Here is a 25922-nt window from a genome sequence, read left to right as displayed (position 1 = left end):
ACTGACTTCAAGGCCTTGCATGCCGTGTCAAACTTCTTCTGTGAAAAGGATAATATTCAGTATTTTAGGCTGTGCACTGTCTTTTGGAGTCTTTGTTGCAACAACTGCACTCTGCCATTGGAACTCAAAATCAGCTATAGACAGACAACACAAAAATAAATATGCATGCCTATATTCTAATCTAATTTTATTATAAAAAGTCAGCAAGTGGGATCTGGCTCAGGGGCCACAGTTTGCTGCTGATCTGTGGCCTAGTCCATGATGACCACCTCTGCTTCTTCTCTTGCCATGTTCCCTCTCTTCTCTGTTCTCCAGCCACACTGTCCTTCAGGATCCAGGACTCTGCCATGCCCACTTCTGCCACAGGACTTTGTTCAAGCAGGTCCTCCTCTGTCTGTGATGCTTCTAGTCTCTTTTTCCTTTCCTTCTTCATTCTTCCTCTTTCTGTGAAGCTCCCCTACATACGACTTCCTTTGGGAAATCTTTCTTGATGCTGTGGCTGATTCAAGTCCTCAGCTCAATGCTCTACAGATCTTCTGCCCCTTTCCTTCACAAGACTCATAGCAGTTTTCAGATATGTACGCATTTGTGGGATTGCTTAATGTGGGACCCTCCCACTTGGCGGTAAGATCCATAAGGCAGGTCCTACTTTACTCACCATACAGACCCAGTGCCTTCCTGATATGGTACCTGCACATAGAGGACATCTTTGATGGATGAATAAGGGGATGAAAGAATTCCAAAGACAGAATGGGAATGGGAAGGATAGATGGGAGACTAATTATCTTTGCTATATTAAGTGAAAAATTATAAGTTGTTACTAACTTTTCCTGGAACAATGTGTCACATATCTCCAAACTCTAAAAAATGTGCATATCATTCTGTTGTTTGTTTTAGTGGTGCTGGAGATTGAATGCAGAGCCTTGGGCATATTAGGCAAGTGTTCCACCATTGAGTTGTATCCCCAGCCCTGTACATATCATTTTTCTTAGTAGTCCTACTTTTTGGAATTCCCTTTGTTTCCATGTATGTATATAAAGACGTCTTATGTTCAGAGACTTTCATTGTATCATACAATTAATTGTACAGACATTGTAAGCCATCTTAATGTCCCAAATGTTATAGGAGGTAAGTTAAATAAATTAATCTATTGAAGGCATTTACTATGCAGATGTTAGTAATATTCATTTTTGCTTGTTTGTTTCTATTTTATTTTGTTTTTGTGGTGCTTATAACCAAACCCAGGGTTTCCTGCATGCTAGGCAAGTGCTTCACCACTGAACTACATCCCCAGATCAGCAGCAATAATCTTTTAAAATCATATTTATGGATCAGAGAGGATCTATGGGGCAGTGGAATTATTCTACAAGATACAATGATAGTAATACATGTTACTGTAAATTCATTTAAACCTATAGAATGTACAACACTGAGAGTGAATCATAATGAATGATAATGATGTATCAATGCAAGTTAATCAATTGCAACAAATGTATCACTCTGTGGGGGATATTGATAGTGGGAGAGGCTATACATATGTGTGAGCAGGGCTCTTATGGGAAATCTTTGTACCTCAAACTGCTCCTAAAAAAATCTATTAAATGCATATAAATAAATAATGTATTTGATGACTTCAAAAAAATGATAACATCATTCAGTCAAGTTGGCTACATAATTTGCAGGGTACAATGGAAAATGAACATATAGAATCCCTAAGGAGGCTAAAAATACCTTTCCTTTCTTCAAAGGGCTTTCATTCGACTTGGCATGGCATTTTTCTTTGCTATTTAATGTGGTTCAAAGTAAACAAAAGTTGAAAATTTAAATTATTAGCCTAAATTGTACCATTCTCCTCTCTATTGTGCAATGCAAGCTTTAAATGCAAATAAAACCATTTAACTCGTTTGCAGAACCAGCAAAATTATGCAGTTTCTATTTTGAACTTCTTACACACACACATATATATATTTCTCTCTGGCTAGAACTATGGAAATGGTGCACAAAATGAATTTGGCTGTTTTCATTTAACTTCTTGATACACACACAATCTAGCAGCACATTCTACTTTTGGCTTACTGATGTATAAGGACTGAAGGGAGAAGGAACAGCAGGTTGCCCTTCTTTTCCTATTCTTCTATGTCATCATTTCTGGTGGCCGGCTAACACAGGGAAGCAACATGAATAAGAAATGGTAGGATAAATTCTCTCCATCTTTCATATTTTTGAAAACACCACTGTCTTCTTTCTGCATTAGAAGCAAGTTTTGGTTCCAAGGGAACATGTGTCCTCTGGATGCTTTTGGCATTCAGATGTAGATATAAACTGCTTACATTCTACTCACTCTGTCTCAGGAAAGTTCCTCCATTGTGGGCCCAGCAGAATTCCATGCTCCTGGAGCACTGTGAATACTATATGCAAACAGGACAGTGAGAACAAGTCACTCATGTATCACCTGTGCTCATGTCCCATTGGACTTCACTTAGAAAATGCAAGCTCAAAGATAAAAATAATAATAATAATAATTTCTTGGTGGCAACAGCAGAGTATTGAACCCAGCACCCAGGGTGCATGCTCATGAAGCTAGCCCTGAATTAAGTGAAAAATAGCTACAATTGATCTCAGCTTTATTTTGAAAACACACACACACACACACACACACACACACACACACACAGGCACACAGAAATCTAAAAAAGATCAAAAGGATATACACTGAAATATCAATATTGGCTATTTCCAAGTTTTATGAATGACGTCCATTTTTTTACTTTATGTTGTTCTGTGTTTTCTACAGAAAACCTGTCTATTCATAATGATAAAAGATAGTATGTTTTCCAGGTGTGGTGGCACATGCCTATAATCCCAGTGGCTCAGGAGGTTGAGGCAGGAGGATCATGAGTTCAAAACCAGCCTCAGCAATTTAGGGAGGTGCTAAGTAAACTCAGTGAGATCCTGTCTCTAAATAAAATACAAAACAGGGCTGGGGATGTGGCTCAGTGGTTAAGTGCCCCTGTGTTCAATCCCTGGTACTAAAAAAAAAAATGATGTTTATAGGACTCTTGCTTAGGAAGTCATCCCCTTTTGGTCAGAGTAAGAGGAATGTCGGATGGGATGACAGAGCAGGCCCTCCTCAGAGTGTATCCTCAAGGTGGGAACCAATTCCATTTGACTGTTGGAAGTGCTCCTTTTCCCTAACCCCACCAGGATGGGGAAACTGGGTTCCAGATGGCAGAGTGGCTTTGTCCAGGGCTGGGGCTGGGGCTCAGCGGTAGAGCACTCACCTGGCATGTGTAAGGCCCTGGGTTTGATCCTCAGCACCCCATATAAATAAAATAAAGGTACTGTGTCCAACTACAACTAAAAAATTAATATTAGAAATAAAAATAGCTTCTTCTATTGTTGGGACACTTGAAACAAAATTGTGTCACCTTCTAGTCTTTGCCAGTAATGTCATCATTTGATATGGAAACGATGCATATTATTAAAATGGTAATTTGATTTTTGAATAGGCTTCAGCAGCCAGCTTGCTTGACTGAAGTATTTATCATGCTTTTCCAAACCCTTTCTTCTTGAGCCACAGTGAGAGAGCTGCATGGATTAAGTTCAAGTGTGTGTTACATCTTCCCCATCTTTCTAGTTTCTTTTTTTTTTCTTTCATTTTTTTTTCTATTTTGATGGATGGAATGGGTTTGGCATATATTGCTGGCCTAGAAGAAGTCAGGAAGTGAACCCTGGGTGTTCAGATTTTTCTACCTGTCAGGCTGTCTTATTCATCACTTGTGTCTGAGGCCCTTCACACAGACTGCAATAGAGTAGGTGCTCAGTAAATACCTGCTACATGAACAAACAATGGTTATAGGCTGCACAAATGAATGAATGAAGGGCATAATTCAGTCAGGTCCCTGTTTAGAATTTCTCCCTGAGCCAGAGCTAGAACTGACTTTAATTAAGGACGTGATAGAAAATGATATATATGGTGGTGCTGAGCAATAGGAACAAACACTCAGCTCAAAAATTTTCTATGAAGGTGTCTAGATTTCTATCAAAAGAGATTCATTCCTTGGGGTTAAATCATTTCTGAAGTCTTTGAAATTTCAGAAACTCACAGGAGAAAAAAACGTTTGAATCCTTCCGTGTCCAGCACTTTTTAGCTTATCAGTAGGAAATGAAAGCCAGGGGTCAGTGGGTCTGCCTCGGTGAGGGGGGTCAGGCAACCTCCCAGATGGAGCCACTCACAACACACACACACACACACACCTCTGCCAGGATCACAGGGAAGTGGTATATGTGCTCTGGGAGCCAGAAAAGAGAAAGGAGGACTTAATAAGGAGACAAGCAAGGGAAGAGAAATGTGGAAGAAAAGGGAGATTAAATACATTTAAACGAATTTTACTTATTTCACATTATTCCTTGTGCTGCTCTACTTCCTGCTAATTGCCTCTGGTGATGTCCCCACTATTGTCATTCAACAAGACCCAGACTGTTTTAGTCAGCTTTTTTTGCTGCTGTGACTAAAAGATCTGACCAGAACAATTTTAGGGGAGGAAAAGTTTATTTGAGGGCTCACGGTTTCTGAGTTCTCAGTCTATGGATGGCCAGCTCCATTCCTCGAGGCTTGAAATGAGGCTTGAATTGAACATCATGGCAGAAGAGTGTGGTGGAGGGAAGCAGCTCACAAGATGATCAGGCAGGAGAGAGCCTCTACTCACCAGATACAAAATATGTCCCCTAAAGGCATGCCCCCAATGCCCACCTCATCCAGCCATACCCTACCTGCCTTCAGTTACCACTGATTAGGTTAAGGCTCTCATAACCCAAATATTTCTCCTCTAAACCTTCTTGCCTTGTCTCACACATGAGCTTTTGGGGGACACCTCACATCCAAACAACAACACCAGCTTCTTAAATGCATTTCAGTTATTCCATGTTTAGTGTCTGGGAAAGATGGACAAGGGGTTGATAATGAGATGGTTAAAGAGTAAACCCTTGCAGAGATTGAACCCAGACCATCAAAATGGAACCCTGGTAAATGGGCTAGGCATTCAAAGAGGTTACTGTGTTCCAGAGGTGACTCAATCAGTGATGTCCAGAATGAAAGGCACAGAAAGAAAGGCACAGAATGAAACTGGACTAAATGAAATGGATTGGGAGTCAAAAGGGTTGTTGCTGAATTTTGCCAGGAGAAGGTATAATTTCAGCTCTGTCACTGTGATCCCTTCCACTAGTTGAAACAGTCAAGAACCTCTGGGAATAAATCTGAAAGAAAAATCAAACATTTAAAGGGGGAAAAAAAAGATGAATGAACTGTTTATAAGATTTAGGTTCAGGAAATTTTAGATTATTAATGGATATTGGCTCTTTGGAGATTAAATAATGTTCCTCTCCTTTAATTTGTGTTTGTTTAATGCAGAAATTGGCTGGGCAGCCTTACCAAGATTTCGTGATAAAGAGAAGTTTGAATTCCAAGAAACAGGTCACCCATCTCTTCTTGCTCATGTCCTGCCAAGCCTTGTTCAGATTCCAAAGTTGTAAGAGATGGGGAGAAAAAAGGGGAGGATTTTAAAAAAAATGATGTCATTTTCTTCCTTGTTTAATCATGAAAAAGCTGTTTTACCACATTGTGAGTCTTTAGGGAGGAGTAAGAAATTTTCAACTTGCTTACCCAAGTCATTATCAGAGTAGATTAGAGCTAGGCACCTTGCATGCAAATGGACTGGTTTGACTAAAAGAATAAATTGGAATTTAGATAGCAACAAATAAACCAGATTGAAGGCTAATTTTAGTGCCCTGTCCTTGCACCAATGGAGCTGAAACTAGGACAGGATGGTTGAATTGCTTAGTTCCATTCTCTCCTCCAGGACTTACTATGCACCACTCCCTCCCCATCTCATCTCCAACAGACATGCTTGTCCAGCACACACACGCTCTGGCTAGTTAAAGCTAATGGTTACCATTACTCAATAGATGTTCTATGATCAAATAACTCTGCCTGTGTCTTCAGAGCACAGACGAGCACCATAGGATACTCGCTGGAACAAGTCATCTCTTTAATCACATACTTCTCACCTGTGTGTGTCTTTCCAAAAATACCCTCAAGCATTAATTTTCTGGATGTGTTATTTCAGTCTCACCAACTACTTTCTATATCCATCTAACTCTCAGCTCATCCATATCTCTGAAATAGCTTATGGCAAAAATATAAAGTTAGTGAAGTTTGCCTGTGAGTCTTCCTGCCTCTTCCTCCCTTAAGTTGGGTGTCTCCCATCAAAGACTGCTCTGGAAAGGACTTGCTTCTTGCTTATACTTTTAGTGTGATTGTGTTTCATCTCAAACATTTGAGCTTTAAGCCCAATGAGAAGTCTTATCTTTGTACCGCACCAGGGTCTTTGGAGTGTCAGTGAGGAGATGGAGGGTAAGGTTCTCTGCAGCTCTGGATTCTACCTCCCGGGATGGTGCTTCTCAAAATGTGGTGGTGGACTTTCCACATCAGCATTCCTAAGGGCACTGATAAGCATGTCGTTGGCTCAATTGCTTCTCTCAAAAGCCACCAAGTGAGATGTGTCACGGTAAGCCCAGAAATATATCCTTAAATAAAGCACCCCAGGGATTCTGAAGCCCAACAAAGCCTATGAAGTTGATTCTAAGGACAATAAGCTAAATCTGTGCTAGACCAGCTCCTGGGCTTCCTCCAAGGCCATTCAGCCCCACCTTTTACATTTTCCAAATGTGAAACCAGCTCTGAATCACTGCATGACTCACCCAAAGATCACACAATGGGTAGCCCAAGAGAGAGCATTTGAAAGCACACTTTTTGATTCCAAAAACCAGGACTTGGCCCCTTGTACCTTAAAATGAGTTTAGGAAAAGGGTGATATAAACCAAGAACCTACTTATAATAAGGAGCAGAAAATTGCCTGAAAACAGAACATCCTCAGACATTCTTCAAATGGCAGTAAGCATATGTCTAAGTGGTGTTCACACAAAGATTTCTCAGACCAGACATGGAGATTGCAGGCAGAAAGTCTAACTTTCCATCCAGTGTTGAAAAACTCTACAAAAGCCCTCCAAATCCTGATCTGATTCTTAGGGTTGCTCATAGTACACCAGGAACAAATCCTTGAGCCTCTTGATTTCCTTTGGGGGGTAGGGAGGGGTGTAGTGGGGATTGAATCTGGGGGCACTTTACCACTGAGCCACATCCCCAGTCCTTTTCATGTATTTATTTAAGTTTTGAGACAGATTCTTATCTTACTACACTGATGAGGCTGGCCTTAAACTCATGATTCTCCTGCCTCATCTCTCCCCATTGCACCTGGCTGAATCTCTTGACTTTTAAAAACCCTTTACTTTCATCCTTGTAAGTCTATTTGATCAAGACAGTGGAAAGTACCTGCCAAAACATTATCAAGACTGGGCAAAGAAGCCACACTTGGGTACAGAGTCAATGTTACAGACCTCAAAGCCCCTGAAAGAGACTCATTTCAAACCAGAAGAGGCCAGGATAAAGTACAGGAGAAGAAGATTTCAGGAACAAAGGTCATGTTTGTGACTGGCTTGTGATGGGGATGACCTATTTATAGACACCAGGATGCTGACCTCTCCTGGGAAGGAAGTCAACTCCTTTCTGAGGCAGATTTGCTGATCCACCCTTCTGAAGGACTTCACAGGAACTCCCAGGGATTCTGATGTAAGGAAGTCCATTTTAACTTTGGGTCTTCCAACTTGAAGAAAGTCAACCCTTTTATGGAACTGGAACCAGACCTGGGGAAAACTTACCTGGGGAGAATACAAGGACAGAAGAGCAGGAACCAAACTGCAATGACACTCACAGGGAGTGAGTTGAGAAGAAGCAAAGGTGTATTAGGTAGTGGTTTTGTGGGTTTGGTTTTGTTTTCTGTAACATGTAGAGGATGTTTTCCACCTCAAAAGATTTTACTCCTTGCTAGTTTGTAACCATTCCCCAGAGAGCAACTTCCTTTGACTTAATAAGTTTTCCTCAGTTGTAATGAACTGTAAAAGAAACTTATGGACTCTTCAAGACTTATAAAACCATTACAGATTAAAAGCCACTGGAAGCCTCTTGGTTTCTTTCACTAGCAAAAAGTGGAACAAGGATCTCCAATGTGGGGCAGGCTTTAACGTTCAACTCAGGAGAATTGGTCTTCCGGACAGCAGGAAGGATTAACATCAGATAAGACAAACCTCTCACTGATTTTGTTCATGCATGTGAGAAATCCTAACATAGCCCATGAACCCCTGAAAATGACCTCTAAATCATTAAAGCGTCTCTCATCTCGAGGATGGGTTCTCTTCAAGATAATATTAGCCTACCCAATCTGTCCTTTCAAAGACAAAAAAAAATGTGGCCCATTTAGAAATGTTGAGTTAGAAACTTCATGCAGGTTTTAGTAAGCTCTGGAAGTTGTCTACAAGAGTGTGGGTTCCACAGATATTTCTTCAAAGACCACAGAGGCTTATTTCACTTCAAAAATCTCAGCTGATCTCTCACAGCTGGCCTCAGGAGCAGGCAGAATTATCTGGATCTTTCATCTGAGCAAGGCTGGCAGAGGAAGGAAGAACATTCATCCTTTGTAGGCAGATTATGGGAATAAGCTCCTTCTCCTGGTCCCAACAAATCTATATGGGTAGAAGTGCACAATAGATATCTGCTACTGAAAGGATTTGAGTATTTGTTACAAGGCTTCATGAGTCTGGGAGACAATACAATCTCTTGTATCAATGGGAGCTATGAGAAAAATACTACTAAGCCAAAAAATGTATTTACATTCATAGACAGACTCAACCCTCCATGTTTAAATTATTCCATAAAATAAGAATTCCCACCCACCCACCATCTCATATTGATTCTAATAGATGATTTGTGGAATCTCCACAATATCAAGTATTTAGGAGAAGGTTAAACAATTCCACCAAACATCTGAATGCCCAATCTGCCATATGTTGCCCCAAATTCGGATATTTACAATGATCTGAATAACAACCTATTTTTTTTTCAATTTTTCCTTCCTAAATGCCATAAAATAACACTTAGTGAAAGTACATTTAAAAACTTACAACTATAAAATGAAGTCATTATTGAGATCTCATGGCTCTTAAAACTTGATGGGAACCCCTTTAAAAATACTTTGAGTAAGAAACATCTTCTTGACTAAGAATCAGTAATGCTATATATTTCCCCACCACCACCTTTTCCACTTTGAATGCTACAGAAAGCAGCTTAGGAAAATAACGTGTGTATAACAATAAATGATATTACAATGTGGCTTTGAAATGAAAATTGGTAGTCTGGGGCAGGGGAGAAACAGACGGGAAAGAAATATACCTGGAGAGAATGATTTTTGTTTAAATAAGTTCATAATATGTGAATTGCAGGATAGAAACTGACAGGGGAAGTGGAGGATCATTGTTTGAAAAGCATCAATATAAACACAGATGCAAAAGAAATCGGCTTGGGAGATGGAAGAGCCTAGCTTGAATAATGTTGCTATACCAATAAAAATCATAAACAGCGGAAAATATATGGAGTGGGTGATTATTTCTGTGATGCTTGAAGATGCACATATCCACTGACGTCCAGGGGAAAGGAAAATGTGCCTTAGCTATTCCTTAGTTGGCTATTTTTTGCTACAGTTCATAATTCTTCCAGGTTTCACCAAATCACGACCTGTCTATCTACCCGGCTGTATGCTAAGCAAACCTCTCCTAGAATGAAAGGAATTGTATACGAGTTAGCCTTGGGAAATATAAAATATGGAGATGTAAAGCATGCACAGGTTCCGCCCAGCTCCCAGCCCTTGCTGACACTCACGCCGGTTATTGAGAACCAGGAAATGTATAGGGCAGGCGGAAGATAGGGAGCTTTCCTGAATCACCCTCACTGGCTAGCCACTCCTAGGGTGCTCAGGGGAGTGGCTCACTTTCCCATAACTCTCTTGCTTCACTACTAGCAAGACTATGTTACCCTGAGTGTGGTTACATGGTAATATTTATCAAATATATCAATAGAAAAAATAACCTCTCCCTAGAGTCACTTTTTATTATTCCACTGGCCTATCTGAAAATCTTTTTTTTCAATCCATAAAAAGTAATCATGAATGATAATAATAACCAGTTTGTATTAAGAACAACATATTTGCCAAGAATTATGGAAAGTACATTACCTACCTCATCTCATTGGATTCTCACAATAGCCTATGAAGGGGGCCAATTACCACCATCTTGCAGAAAGGGAAAATGAGGTTAAGAGAGTTTTAATAAACTGACCGGAGTGGTATGGCTCTTAAAGAGAGCCCAATGCAGGTCTCCCAAAGTTTATGCTGGTGGCCCTGATTCTATAAAAATGGCTGATCTTACATACATGACATTATTTGAGAGATGCAGGCAAAGTTCATTCTAACCTCAATCTCTCTTTCAGAAGTTCCTGAAATGTCATCATTAATAATTTATCATTTTTGTATTAAACATTGCTCTCTTCTTATAAGGCTTATCTTGCAAGGAACTAAAGTCTTAGGAAAAAGTAAAAGTGTGTTCATTTGCTTTCCTTTGAAAGCCTGGTAGGTGGGAAAAAATGGTGGATGCATTAAAGAGGGAGAGAAAGAAAGAGAAGGTACCTAAAGCAACCTTTACTCCTCGTGATCTTGTTATAGGTAAGCCAGGTAAGGAGGAAGGTTAGCAAAATGCATGGGGAAAGATTTCCATTAGACATAAAGCATTTCAAATATAAAACATTGTCATGATCAATAGCAGGAAGAGAAGTGTTCCTCCCTGGAGATTTTCAAGGTGAGAGAGAGACCTCTTTTGTTTGAATTGAAGAGCATCTTGCCAAAGGACAGAAGATGGACAAGATGATCTGAGAGGGGGGGCCGGGGGGGGGGTGCTCCCAGGCTGCTGTCCAACGTCCTGGTGCTGAATTGATTGGCAATCCATTTGTAGCTTTCCAAGATAGACGCATCATGTTTCATCTTCCATCCGTTATCTGGGAAGGAGAAAGCAGCTCTTGTCTGTAAGCAGGGTCACTGTGGAAAAGCGATTCTCTTGTGATAGGAGCCAGGACCAAGAATAAACAGGAATACAGGGGTAAGCTCCTTGCTGTAGATAATCAAAAGGGGGAGACAATTCATTAAAAAAAAAAAAAGTGACAGGTGGATCGTCTTTTCAGCGGGGTGATAACACATCTGGTTGATCTGACGTGTGGTCATCCTGGCACTGTTGTCTGAAGAGAATCGACTGTGCCTAAGAGGCTCACATCATGCTTAGATGAAGCTGCTTTCTTCTTCTGGATCAAAAAATCAAAATTATTTACCAATTGCAATTGAAGCACAATGATGGGATTTTATTTTAAAATCCCTTTTTAGGGGGGGAGGGGCCTGCTTGTTTAAAAACTTTCAGTCCCAAGCACATAAACTTATTTTTTAAAGTGAAGCCAGACGATCCTCAGGGTTATACAAAATGTCATATAAGAGGTAAGGAGGGGTAAGTCAAGAGAATACAAATGGAAGACACGATTTACAGTAGAAGGGGTAGAGAGAGAAAAGGGGAGGGGAGGGGAGGGGAGGGGAGGGGGGATAGTAGACAATAGGACAGACAGCAGAATACATCAGACACTAGAAAGGCAATATGTCAATCAATGGAAGGGTAACTGATGTGATACAGCAATTTGTATACGGGGTAAAAGCGGGAGTTCATAATCCACTTGAATCAAACCGTGTAATATGATGTATTAAGAGCTATGTAATGTTATGAACGACCAATAAAAAAAAATAAAAATAAAAATAAATAAATAAATAAAGTGAAGCCAGAGAATTGCAAAGAAAAACAAACCAGAGAATCATTTTTCTTCCTTTGTACAGGAAACTTGCTGGGAACTGCAAGTCCCTTTCAGAGGTCCACTCACTCCTGAATATAGACAAGATGAACGAACTCCACAGCTGGCTGAACTTCATGGAAACTTCAGGAACTTCCTTTTGCCTCCCTGCCTCTGTGTCATTGGTTTGGGCTGCTCTTCTTTGGGGTGAACATCAGATGGCTCCGTATTTTCCAGTATCCCCAGCCTTGGTTCTGACATGATGATGGTGGAAGAATAATACTCTGAGATGTTACCTAGCTTATTGTTTTCTCCATTCTCTTTTGATCAGTTCTATTCCAGCTGTTGACAAAGGGCCACCTTCAATCTCAGAGCTAGAGAACAAAGATGCCACCTGCCAGCTTTTAAGATAAAGAGTTGAGATTTCCAGTGCAAAATAGAAAGTATACTAGAAGGAATTTGCTATGTAGAACCACCTCCACCTGATCACCGGGAAGAGAGAGGGAAAGAGTGGTAGTGGAATCCAGGAAGTGTGGTTCCATCCTGGTTCATGCACTCACCATCCCCAGACAATTTGGAAGAGGGAAATAGCAACAAGAACCACTGATTTTCTGAGGTAAGAGAGAAACAATCTATGACTTTCTGGGCCCACCCACAGTTGCAGTCTGCAGTGTTCCTTCAGTGACTGCTACATCTCTGGGCTTGTGAACAACAAAATAGGTGTGTTGGGACAGAGTGAGGACCCCTTCCTGCCATATAATATTTTTAGGGTCACAGGCTCAGAACCAAGTGATCTCCAAGCTCAAGGGAAGGGTAGGAAGGGTGAAGAAGGTCTAATGGATGCACAGGGGACTGAGAGTTGGAACAAGGAAAATGAAGAGCCCCCCCCCCCACCATGATCCTGGAGAGTTTACAGCAAATCCAGAAATACATCAGTGATGCAGTTGATAAAGTATGAGGATGATTTAACACCTGGTGGTGGGGGGAGAAATTCATGTTACATCTCTACAATTGACAGTTTAGGACCAAGTCAGGGAGAACCTGAGAAGTGGTCAGTTGAAGACAACCTGGTGGAGGACCATTGTAAAACCACCTTCTTCCCCAGCTAAAAATCATTCAGAACAGAACTGAATCTTAGCCACATTTGCCTAAGAAGACACTGCATAGAACTAAGCATTCCTGAAAGTGTCTAGTCTCTCATCAAGTGGAATGAGGGTTTTGATTCAGGAAATTCCTTCACCTTTTAGGAAAATGAAGAAACTTGATTTTGTTCACCTGAGCCTGTGTTGGTGTAAATTCATATCCTACAGATAGGCTACATTCCATGGAGACACTAATGCTACATATTGTTAAGAAACCACGTAAATAAGGATTTCCCATCAGAATTATTTGTGTACCCATCATTAATGCTAAGCTCAGCCCTTTTCTGTTCCCTGAAGGAAAGTGTTGCTCAAATAAACTCCTCCATTCTGAGCTGGGATTGCTGCAGGAGATGAAAGTTCCAGCCTGAGTTTGGCTAGCTGCAAGGCACCATTCCATTAGGATTCTTTCCCCCAATTAATTATGCAAATGGCTATTGATTATTAATTAGAACATTTAGTGATGTTATTAAGAACTTGGAAGATAAATCTTTTTGACTTGTATTTAACTGGTAGATTGTATAAGCAATAAAGAGTACATGAGCAATAGCTGCATAATTACATTTTATGAATAGCAGGAACCTGTAAGGGATGTGGAGAGATTTAATTGACATTTAACAAGATAACTACAGCAAATTAATTAGAAATTATCTGCTAAAATATGAATTAACTTCTAATAATATTTTAACCAGCTACTCTAGGATGCCAGTGTCTTCTTATGGTTGCTAAAATACCTAAATAAAATATCCTGCTAGTTGAGATGATAGCACTAATTTGTCTCCCAAATAATCAATCAAGTTTTATTGAGATGTATTGTGTACCCAGGATATATTAGAGGATGAGCAGAGATACAGCATGCAGCTTCTGCCATGAAAGTCACAGCAGTTAGAAAGAACTCAGCATAAAGAAATGATGGAAGCAGGAACTTTAGTCTGATTGGAAAACCTGATTCACTTTACCTAAGTCTCAGTTTGCTTCTCTATAAAATGGGGAATGGTAAGATCTAGCTCAAAGTTTGTTGTACAAATAAATGCCTATCTTAGTGCCTGCTACTTAGGGATTCTTCTTTTCTTCTCATCTTACTGCATACATCTGAGAAGAAAATGGAATCAGCAAATGCAGTTTATGCTGTGCAGAAAGAGGTATTCTCTATCGTGTTGCATTCTGGGAAGCAGTGTTTGTAAGCCAAAATACCATAACAATCTAATGACCATCAAAGAAGCATTGCTTAGATACCTGATGATGGTGTAGAATAGTGTGTACCGCTTAACCAGAGCAAGGCTCATCCCAGTGGGCTAACACAAAGAGATGCCCCGGAATTTTACAAAAGATTAGCTCTGATGTCACATACATTACAAATGAATGCATACAATTAAAATACTCCATACTTTCCATGCCCATGTGTATTTATAAATGTCAAGTAGCCAGACATTTATTCCACAAGCACATTACCAGGGCACATGGGAAGGGCCAGGATTGACCTTCCTGACTGGTCAACGGGAACCTTAGCTTTGTCCAAGTTTGCTTTTAAAGGACCTGTCAATTATATCACCTGTGCAATTAACCTTTAAACTATAAGAAAATAAATGGGATGAGAGTGCAGATAAACATAAGGGCAGTCTGCAGCACTGTCAAGGGTGGTAGAACGCCACCAGGGAGCAGGAGAGGTCAAGAGCAAGAACGTGAATGTGCAGAGTCCTGTGCCTTTCACACCTGCCCTCATCATATACCTGCTGGGTGTGTCAACAGAGGCAGAGAGCCAAGGAAACCTAGTACAAGTGCAGGACAGAGAGTTCTGACTGATGGAGGGCAGAAAACATGGGGAAATGATTGACTAGACCAAAAGGGAGCATAACACAGAGAGTGGGCAGAAGAATTTGTATCTGGGGAGGAGGCAGAGAGAGGTGTCTGTGGGGTCTGTCGCAGGAGGAGGGTAAGACCTAAGAAGCATTTTTAAAGATTTATTTGACAGAAGAGAAATGGAGACTTCCAGAAGGTGGCTGAAGGCATCAGATATGCAGTATTAATACCAGAACTGTGGAAAACTGAGAAAGGTGTATCAGAGAGCCATTTGGAAGCACGCCATGGTTGGAACTGATAGGGGAGGGATGAGTTAAACGTGATTTCAGACTGTCTCATGGAGGATCCTGGAGGGACATGGAATCACACTTCAGAAAGAAACATGGTTTTGAGGCAGTCAGCAACTTCAAGGATTAAAATAGAAGCATTCACCTTTAACATGTCGCATTCAAGACATCTTGGTGGAAATATCCTATTGTTGAGTTGTGTGCATGAGGAAGAGACTCTGCTTCTGAGAGACATCAGCCAAAGCCAGGGAACTGGAGAGGCAGTACAAACTCCCCAGCGACAGGAAAGAAGTAAGAGTGAAAAAGAGTCAGAACTGCAGAAGGCGCACTGGCTGGCTTCATTCACTCAACCTCCACATCCAAGTCTCCACCATCAGATGCTATTAACCAGGCACAGGTGCTTCTGAATGAGCTTTATATACACATCAGAGAGGACTCTTTCTTAAGAAATAACTTTTGTTAATTATTGACTATTTCTTACACTGCTGGGATCAAACCCAGGGCCATGTGCATGCTAAGCAAGCCACTTCCCTAGTCCAAGAAATATTTTTTTTGGTGGGGGGGGTACTTGGGATTGAACACAAAGGATTGAACTCAACCACTGAGCCACATCCCCAGCCCTATTTTGTATTTTATTAGAGACAAGGTCTCTCAGAGTTCTTAGCACCTCGCTTTTGCTGAGGCTGGCTTTCAAACTCACCATCCTCCTGCCTCAGCCTCCTGAACCGCTAGGATTATGGCCATGCACCGCTGCACCCAGAAACAAATGATTTTGAAAACTGAAGAAGGCTGCCAGGACAGATGGTCAAGAAACAAAGCCATGTGTATTATCTCCTAAAAATGACTTTGCCTGGAAATCTGCATTCCACTCTGCCTTTCTGTTTAAATAAACCAAGAACTCTGACCCAGAACTAAGTGCTGTCCCCACTGGCTGAGCTCCTCTGGGAAAGTGCCTCTCCTCTCCCTCTGAAGTTTGCTGACCAAATGACCATGACTTTAAATCTAAAGCTGCCCAGTGTGCCCACTCACTGGCGGCTCAGTCTGGTCACTCAGCTGAGGAATAATGACCTCCAAGCAGTTCTGAGAATTTCTATTCATCAAGGCGTTCTCTCCTTTTTATCTATTTTGACTTTACACATCTCTTCCAAAAAATAAAAAATAAAAAGAAGTCTTTCTCCCTCCAGTTTTTTTCTTTTTTTTTTTCATTTATGGAGAAGGTAGAATATGTTATTTTTACCAAGACTACTCAGTAACTGATTGACATGAAGCAAGGATGCCTAATGAAAGTAATGGACCCTTAGCTAGTCGCCCACCACTGTGCTAAGAATTGTATCTGCATCATTTATAATTTATAATTATCCCCATTACAATTACTTATAATTATTCCTATTGGATAGATAATAAGGACATAGAAGCTTTCAAATAAGACAAATAACCAGGATCGAGAAGGACCAGCACTAAAGACCAGGTCATGTGACACCACAGCCCTCCACCCTTAATCACAACACTAGATCTAACAAGGATTCAGGTTTTATTATTTTTTCATTTAGACCCTTCTTTTAATCCGGATTTTTCCAAATAAATGAAGCTGATTGGATAATATACCATATACAGATGAGGACATTTACTGTAAAGAATTGGCTCATGCAACCAGAGAGGTTGAAAAGTCCCCAGACCTGCAGCTGGCAAGCTAGAGACTCAGGAGAGCTGAGAGTGTAGGTTGCAGGGTAAGTGCCAGCAGGTTCAAGTCCTGGGGAAAGCCAATGTTGAGGTTTCAACCTGAAGGTAGGGAATAGGCAATGTCCCATCCCAAAGGCAGTCAGGCTTTTCTTCTTAGTCCAGGGAGGGTCAGCCTCTTTGTTAAGTTCAGGCCTTTTTCAACTGACTACATGAGTCCTATACACATTAGGTTGGGCAATCTAATTTACAGGGCCACTGAATCCAAATATTAATCTCATTTGGAAACACTGAGAAAAATGTTTGACCAAATATGTAGGTCCCCCCATGGCCTAGTCAGGTTGACCCAGTAAAATTAACCATCACACCTGCTAGTTCTCTAGAATTGTCTTAATGAATAGAGACTGTGAAGGGTTGTTCTGGTTTTGGTTTTGGTTTGGTTTGGTCTGGTTCCCTTCCTTTGAATTTCTCTTTCTGAAAAGGAAGATGGCCCCGGGGACAATAGAGAAGAAAGACATGCTGCCTGCATTTAGTCACCTGGTCCCAAAAGCGGTCTGGCAATAACCACATGATCCTCTCTCAGGCTGGTTCAAGGCAGATTCCTTTATTAGATGGGGGGAAAGTCTATATAGTTAAGAATTTTCCAATGCTATGATTCTGTGTGCCAAAGTACGTTTGCTCTTTCTGGGCTCCTTTTCTCTCCAAGGGTGATGAAGAAGCTTCAAAGCTCAGTGAGAATTAGGCATTAGTTATGGCTTTTCAACTTTTCCTCCACACTAGAAGGGTGTTGTCTTTAGGGAAAGGTAGAGAACAACATCTAAGAACATAGTCTTTTAGGCTGAGAATGTAGCTCATTGGTATGGTACTTGCCTAGCAATACAAGAACCTAGTTTCAAGCCCCAGTACTGAGGGAGGGAAAAAAATCAGTCTTTGTCATCAGTCACAGCTGGAGCTAAATTTCAGCTCTGTCAACTACTATGTATATTTTCTTGGTCAAGTTAGTTGCTTTACCCCTGAGAGACTCACAAGATGGTTGGAAAGATAAATACATCAGTGTGTAAACAGCACTTACCGTTGTGCCTTCCAGGAGGTTAGCATCCATCCAATAAGTTCTTACTGATGTTGTTTTAGCAGAAGGCAAGCCCATTTCACCTGAATCAGTCACTGTCCACATCCAATTATCAGGCCAGGAGGTCCTTTGTCGCCACCTAGTGGCCATTAACCACACTACACCACATAGTCGGCTTACCCAAATCCAATGTAAAAGGCTCCAAACTTTAGCGCCTAAATGAAAGAGACAAAAAAAAGATTAGGTACCAGTGCAACTACCACCTCAGTCCCTGAACCTTGATTTTCAGCTTTCTGCTCCTTGGTGACAGGAGATGCTTCATCAAGAAAGCGCTGATGCATTCATGCTGATATAAAGAATATCTTTTGTTATAAATTGAAAAGTTTATTGTGTTTTAAAATCCACCTACAAGGTTATTAAAATGTATGGAAAGGTGAGCAGAGGGTTAACCATGTGTTCTGATTAAATGCAGCACAGGGCAATGCAATGCAGAAGAAAAAAGTTCAGTGGCTCTGATTATCTGGAGCCCCATACAGGGTTCCCAAAAAAATCCAGGTCAAAGTGCCTTAGGCACATTGTGTTAAAGGTTTCAGCAAACTTGAGCAGAGAGCAAGCTTCAAACTCACCTCACCTCCCTTCCTCCCTGGCTCCCAAACTCCACAGAGACATCGTTTAGGAAAAAATGGTTAGGCAGTCTCCTTCCATTTCTCCAAATGTCAAAGTGAAGTCCAACAGAAAGCAATTAACAGATGTCTGCCCAGCAGAGAGTGTGGGAGTTCCAGGCAGAAATGAGTGCAGGCATATCTTAGCATATCACAGGGTGGCCCCATTTACTCCCCATTACCCAGCTAAAAATAGCCTCTCTGCTTCCTTAGCTTTCTGTCTTTATTAGCATCAGTCCCAACAGGTTAGCTCTTTCCCCTTGAAAGCTTCCTTAAACAAGTGGCAAGTGAGAAAAACTAAATTCGGACTCTGCTCAGGTGCAAATTCCTCTGGGGAATTTCTAGCTACTTCCTGCAGGTGAACTACCACCAAATATCCCCCCCCCCCAATTTTTACCCCCGGACCCACCCAGACAATCTCTATCCCAGTGGCAGGAAAACAACCAAACTAAACTGTCCCTGGACACAGATGGGGACGGGGCGGGGGTTGTAGTGAAGAGATTATAGGCGGTTAGTTAGCAAGATCTTATTTGTGACATTAAATGAACAAATCATAAAGCATTTAAAATGATTAATTTCTCACCGGAGCTGTCAGTGAACTGTCACCAACTGACAGTTCTGTCATAAGTGTCATTTATAATGTCACAAGTCTATTCCCCATCAATGTCATTAAACAATTATACTTGGTTTAGGAAAAGAAAGGGGGAGGGTGGGGGAGGCTTGCAATGCCATGTGTAATGTTGAAGCAATTATATACTTTGCTGTTCCTGGGTGGTAATCCCCACCAACAATTAAATCTTACTTGATTTGTTCATTTAGGCAAATTATCAATTATTTGGAGGCGTCAGCCTGGGTAATTTTTTCCTCTCCGTTGGCAGCAGCCACCATACCCTGCCAGGATTGATATCAACGGGATGGAGACAGAGCTTTGATAATTAGTCCTCTCTGCACCCGAGCCCACAGTTCTACTCTCCCTTTTTGTGCTTGATCTGGTGTGTTTTCTTTGTCAGCGCTTGGCATACGGGTGAGACCACTAATTCCGTGAGCTGTTTAAATAAAGATTGCTCTTCTAATGAGTGTGCCTTTTTTTCCCTCCCTTCCTTTTAAGATTTGGATAAATGCAACCTGTTATGTTGTTTTTCCCCCTCTCTCCCTTCCTCCCCACCCTCCCTCCCTCTGTCTTACCTTGCGTTTTCTTCTCGCCATTCTGGGCTACTTTGTTAGACTCCCACTCATTCCCCGAGGTATCCTGTCCATGAGAGGGGGGCTGTGTCAACGGATATGTGCACCCGAGGGCAAGTGATCTTTTTGGATTACTCTGTAGGACCAAGAGAAAACATGCCAATGCGTAGGAGTGTAGGGAGGAGGGCAGAGACAGAGTGAGGACATATGAGCTTACGAGTTGAGAATGGGAAGAACAGGACTCCCTTGAACCCTCCGATGTGATTCCCTTCTGGATTAGGGGTCTGCAATCAGACCTGGGAAGGGGATTTTTCTTTCAGGAGCACCAGGAACAAAGCCAGGGATAAAGAGAGAGAGAGAGAGAGAGAGAGAGAGAGAGAGAGAGAGAGAGAGAGAGAGAGAGAGAGAGACTCTCATAGAGAATGTGGTCTAAGCTATTGTCATAAAGCCTTGAGTCCTTCTATAGACCTGACCCAGTCCCAGCACATTGCAGAAACTGGTACATAACTGTACTCAGTTCATTTTTATGACTTTGGCTTCTTGATGGCATCTGGGGTGGACATCTGTTGTGTTTGCCTGCCAGTATCTTTCCTCTTTGTAAAGAAGACTGCAGTCTTTCCTAACAGAAAGAGCAGGAGGAGCAGGTGAGGAGAGCAGACAGGGGAACCGCTCTCAGATTTTATTTTTTTTGGGTGGAGTCAACCCCACTTCTGCCTCCAGGGGTGAGCACTTGGCCCAGGCATGGACAGTAAGCACATTCTGTCCCCCTGGCCACAGTATTTAGTCTAGAGAAAAAAAATTGACCCCAAATGATGCAATGACAGCTCATCCTGAAATTTTCATGACACTACAGAGATACTGGAAGTGCTGGGGTCTAGCTCATCATCCTGCAGGGAAAGTGTGCCTAAGAAAGAGGCCAGGAGAAAGAGACAGGAGTCACTGACAAACCTGCTCCAGGGTGCCTGAGCTAGTGTGACCCTGGACTTGTCACTTGGACCCAATGATAAACTTCATCCTCACCCATGCTTAGTACACACGGTTTTAGATGACTGCTATCAGGAGGAGTCTGGCTCATCCAGAGTCTTCCCTTTTCTGGGCTCTTCGGTTCTTCCAGTTGGTCTGTCTGCTTCTATCTTCTGATTAGTCCTACAGTATGACGGCTTCCAATTTGTTCCTTTGTTGTAGCTTCGTTGTGGTTTGATAAACTGTCCAAACTCTCTCTGCACCTCCACCTATTGACCCAACAGTAGTGGGGATTCGGGATGAGGCATTGCCATCCAGCTTTTATAAATCCTACAGGGCATTTCAACCCTTCTCACTCACTGGCATGTGAAAGACAACGTGAGAATCTGACCTATGCTACCGCCTTCAGCACTGCTCCGCTTAGAGGCACCCTGTTCTCAAGTTCTCACTCTTGTTTTTTTTTTTTCAAATATTCTTTCCCTGCTTAGCACCATTCATTGACTTTCCACCTCCATCCCTGCTTCCTATACTACTTCTTGAACTCTCTGGCTCTGTCTGCATCACATCACCTCCTCCCCTTCCCACCATTGTCTCTTCCACTCTGCCTTGGGCTCCAGGGAGCAAGAAGTCGGCATTATAAAACCTCTCACTGATACTCAGCACAAAGAGGCTTGCTGGGGCACATTCTAAGGGGAGCAGAAGCAGGCACCCACGGCTAGAGTGGGTTGTTGATCACACCTGGCATAGCATTTGGACAGGGTCTATTTGCTGCCAAAGAGAAACCTGGCAAAGGAGGAGAATGGAGTCCATTAGGTGCCTGCTTTGTCCACGGTACCGCTGCTGCCAACAGTGTTCCGCTGAATTGACAGGCTTTCTGGCTGAATTGATTGGTTCTTCCTGTCATCTGGTACATTCAGAAACAGTTTTCCCTTGAGCTCTTTAGTTCACAAAAGATAAATACACACTGACCTGAAATAATGGACCAGAATAAACAAATGTGTTTTCTAGCCCACATTTGTCAAAAAGAATTGGGGAAGGGGGAGGAGAGAGAGAGAAGATAAAATGGGAGATGGGAGAGAGAATGCTTGGAGAGCGATGGCACCCAATGGCAAACCTGCCTGGACCACTCCAGCTGTGATGTGCTGGGAGCCAGGTCTGCCCAGTCCAGGAAGCTATAGTGGGGACCAGGTGTTTCTGGAACATCAAAATGATTCTGTGCTTGATATCAGAACTAATGCTGGGGAGTGGGGAATCTAAATTACATTTAAAAAGAATCTACCTTTTTATCTTTTAACCTTAGGCCTTCCCCAGCCATGCAGAAAAATCAATCTTGGCTAATCCACTGACCAAGAAAAAGGAAAGTGAACAGGCGAGAATGTTTCATTAAATATTTTCTTTATGTTTAAAGAGGTATCCAAGAGAAGGCAATGCCAGAGCTCACCAGCAGGAAGGCAGGCTCAAAGAACTGACTTTAGAGACTTCTTATTCACATTGCATGGCTGGTCATTAGCCAGGAAGACAGAGGACAGCGTTCCATTACATTTTCCCATACAGATCTTAAACCACCCGCATAGCAAGGCTTTGCTGAAGCTTCAGTTTCCTGACATCTTTTGCTGAGAACTGGAAAAGACAATTTTTTTCTCTATCCTTGATATAATATAACCAATTCTATAAACATTATGTAAGCACTAGATGGAAAATTTGAGATAGTCTTATTGCCACCTAAACATAATAAAGAACATGCATAATTGTTGCCCCTAGTTATATCACAGAGCTACAGAATCCCTTGAAATTTTCCGACAGGAGTGTCCTCTTACTCACAAGATTCCCCTTTTGAACTTCTCTGAGTTTATGCTAACAGGATGACCACAACGGGCAAAAGAGGGGCTAGCGTTCCAGAAAGATGAAACACGTGATTTATAGACCCCCCCACCCCAAATGCCAGGGAGAAGGGAGGGTCTGGATATTGAGCTTAACCACGTGATCACTAATGTAATCAGTCATGAAACCCCACAAGTGAACTAGTGAACATATCAGTGAGCAGGAGGGTAGTGTACCCTGACTCCATGGATGGATACTCCTACCAGGGTGACCATCCTAGACCAAGTTCCATGTATGTATCTCTTCATTTAGCTTTTCATTTGCATCTTTTATAATAAGACAATGATTATAAGCATGGGCTTTTCTAAGTTCTGAAAGGGTTGTGGGAAACTCTGAATTTGTAGCTGATGGAGAAGAAATGTGGTATCTTGTAAACCCACTGTGACTGGCATCTGTAGAAAGGGCAGTCTTGTTGGGGGCCTTGCCCTTTACCTTGTCCAATCGGATAGTAACTCTTGGAAGCTGGTATCAAGAGTGAATCGAATTGTTGGGTGTCCAGTTGGTGTCAGAGAATTGGTGTTGGAATGTGCTACCTGCTGAGCATTCTCCAGTAAAGAAGGCACAAAAGGGACCATGTAGGGAAGTGACATGGGATCTCTGAGCTCTGCCATCACCTTATTTTTTCACAGCCATAGAATAATTAGTAAACAATCACTTGAGCTGAGAAGTGAAATTTCTAGAACTCCAGACTAAAAGCACCAGGGATGGAGTTCACACTATCATTCTACAGCAGGGTGACTCTTCAAACATCTCAAAAGCATAGTTTCTTTGCAATTATCTCTTTAGAGTGTGGATAATACCCCTACACACACACACACACACACACACACACACACACACACACACACATCTGGCAATTACTCCAACCTCAAATTTATTTTTAGTCAGAACACTTATTACCACTTAGCACGAGATGTATTTCCTGAGGGCTCAGGAAGAGAAGAGTGACAGATCATGGAGGTTGCCTCCCACATATGATGAAAACAGGGGATGCGGCTGTGGCCATCAACGAGGATGACCACAAACACTTCATGCCTTTAATTTTTTTTATCGTGGTAAAATATAAATGGTACCCTATGCCTGTAATTCCAGCTACTCCGGAAGCTGAGGCAGGAAGATCATAAGTTCAAGGCCAACTTAGTGAGAACCTGCCTCAAAATAAAATATAAAAAGGTCTTGGAGCACAGCTGAGTGGTAGGGCACACCTGGATTCTATTCCCAGTACTCCCCCCCACACACACACACACACTTAAAATGCATTATTCTAACCATTTTTAAGTGTACAGTTCTGTGGCATTGAATGCATTGATATTATTCTGTCAAACCACCATCCATAGCTTGAACTTCCTCATTTTCCCAGACTGAAACTTTACCCATTAAACACTAACTCCCTATTCATCTGGCAACCACTGTTCTATTGTATATGTCTAAGAATCTGACTTCTCCAGATAAGAATCACGTGTCTTTTTGGTGACCAGTTTTTTTTTCCCTTAATGTAATGTCTTCAAGGTTTATTCATGCTGTCATAGATGTCAAAGTTTCCCTCCTTTCTAAGGCCGTGTCATGTTCCACTGTATGTGTGTACCACACTTGGTTTACCCATTTATCTATTGATGGCCATTTGTGTTGCTTCCCACTTTTGGGCGATAGTAATTAATGCTAGGAATGTGGGTATGCCATTCAAATATCTGAATCTTCTTTCAAATCTCTTGGAAATATACCCAGAAGTAGAATTACTGGATCACCTGGTAATCCTATAATTCTATATTTAATTCTTTGAGAAATCGCCAGACTATTTCCCCAACAGCTTCAACATTTTTTCCATTTTTGTAAAAAATTAGACATTTTGTGTCGTGTTTCAAATTGGTAATACATTCACGGAGTACAAAAATACGATTAATAACAGAATACCTAATTTCTACTCCTGTCTCCAAATCATGCGCTCCCCTGCCTGGAGGCTACCGGTATTATTATTTACCACCATTCTACTGTGGCACCCAAGTCACCCTAATAACCAAGCATGTTCGAAATCCAGGCTGAGGCTGGCTTTCCTAACAAAAAGATTTTCAAACTTATCCACTGTCTGCTCAGACAAGGGGTTAATGGCAAGCAGAATTCCGAAATGCCCTGTACATAATGAATAACAAATACCCTTTTAAGATGAGCATTATAAAAGCACCAACATGTTATTATCCGAAATGTATGAAGTGTCTTTTTTCTTTTTTTTAGCCCTTAATACTCCACTGAAAGCATTACCTAATGCCCACTCCAAAAGATTAGATCCCTTTGAAAGAAAAGAGTCAACATGCATAACACATCACAGTACCATCCTGCATCTTTTCCATTTGGGTTCGCAGTTAGACATTCCCTGGTCTAAGGGAAAGAACATTTACAAAATGGCTCTTGGGGCTTAATTGGTATTTCTTTCTTTTGCCTGCCGGTATGATCCAGGAGAGGGGACTGCAAAGCAATTTAAGAACATTAGCATTGTTCCTAAATACCCACATCCAAGGTTAGTGAATACAACTGGAAAAGCCCAAAGAGCACCTAGGGAGATTAAGGGAGTATTTGAAGCAGAACACATGATTCTAATGAACTTGGGCCCTGCCTCACAGAAGAAGAATCTATCTAAATACATTAGGGCCAGCAGAGCAGACAGCTGACGGGAGGCAGTTACCTAAATGCAAGATGCTATTCTCGGTAAGTTATGAAATGCTGCAAATTGATTCCGGGGCATTTGAAGCCCTGAGTCACTACAGGGTGCTGATTATCATTTCCATACTGTTGATGGCAGAGAGATTCCCCCAGCAGATGCACCCCAGCTGTCCTCCTGGATGTCCCCCTTGTCCCCCTCATGATGGAGAGGCCACTACTTGGTTTCTTCCTCTTGCTGTGCCGATGAGTTAATTTGTTTAGAGACTGGAGAAAGAATTTTGGTAAGAAGAGAGTGTATGACAGGTGAGTACCAGACAGTAGTAACTTTGCACAGGTTCTGTTTTTTAACTTCAATATGATTGTTACCTAAAGGATGACATACGTAGGGTCAAGGTGATCCCATTTCAAAATGAACACTAGGAAATATAAACATAAAATAGAAATATTATAGTTTTTTAGCAAATCTCATTTGTAAGTCTGAGACTTGTTCCTGAAGTACCTAATCTCCCTGGCTGGCGAGGTTCTGTGGTGAAGGGACTCCAGTGACCAAACCCCTAGAGCTGGGCTGAACTTCACAGGTTAAGAGCAAAGTCCTCTATAAAACCGCTCTCACTTCAGACACCCGTTCAAATTCTGGAGTTCCAAGGCTTTTCCTCACTTCTGAACGACTGGCTAGGAATTCAGAGATCCACACTCTTCCATAGTATTGCATAATTTGCTGGAACAAATCAATAAACTCAGGAAAACACTCTACTTATGATTGTATTTGTATTCTAGCCAAAG

Source organism: Urocitellus parryii, chromosome 9, assembly GCF_045843805.1.
Source record: "Urocitellus parryii isolate mUroPar1 chromosome 9, mUroPar1.hap1, whole genome shotgun sequence".
NCBI lineage: Eukaryota > Metazoa > Chordata > Mammalia > Rodentia > Sciuridae > Urocitellus > Urocitellus parryii.
This window is presented reverse-complemented; position numbering follows the sequence as displayed.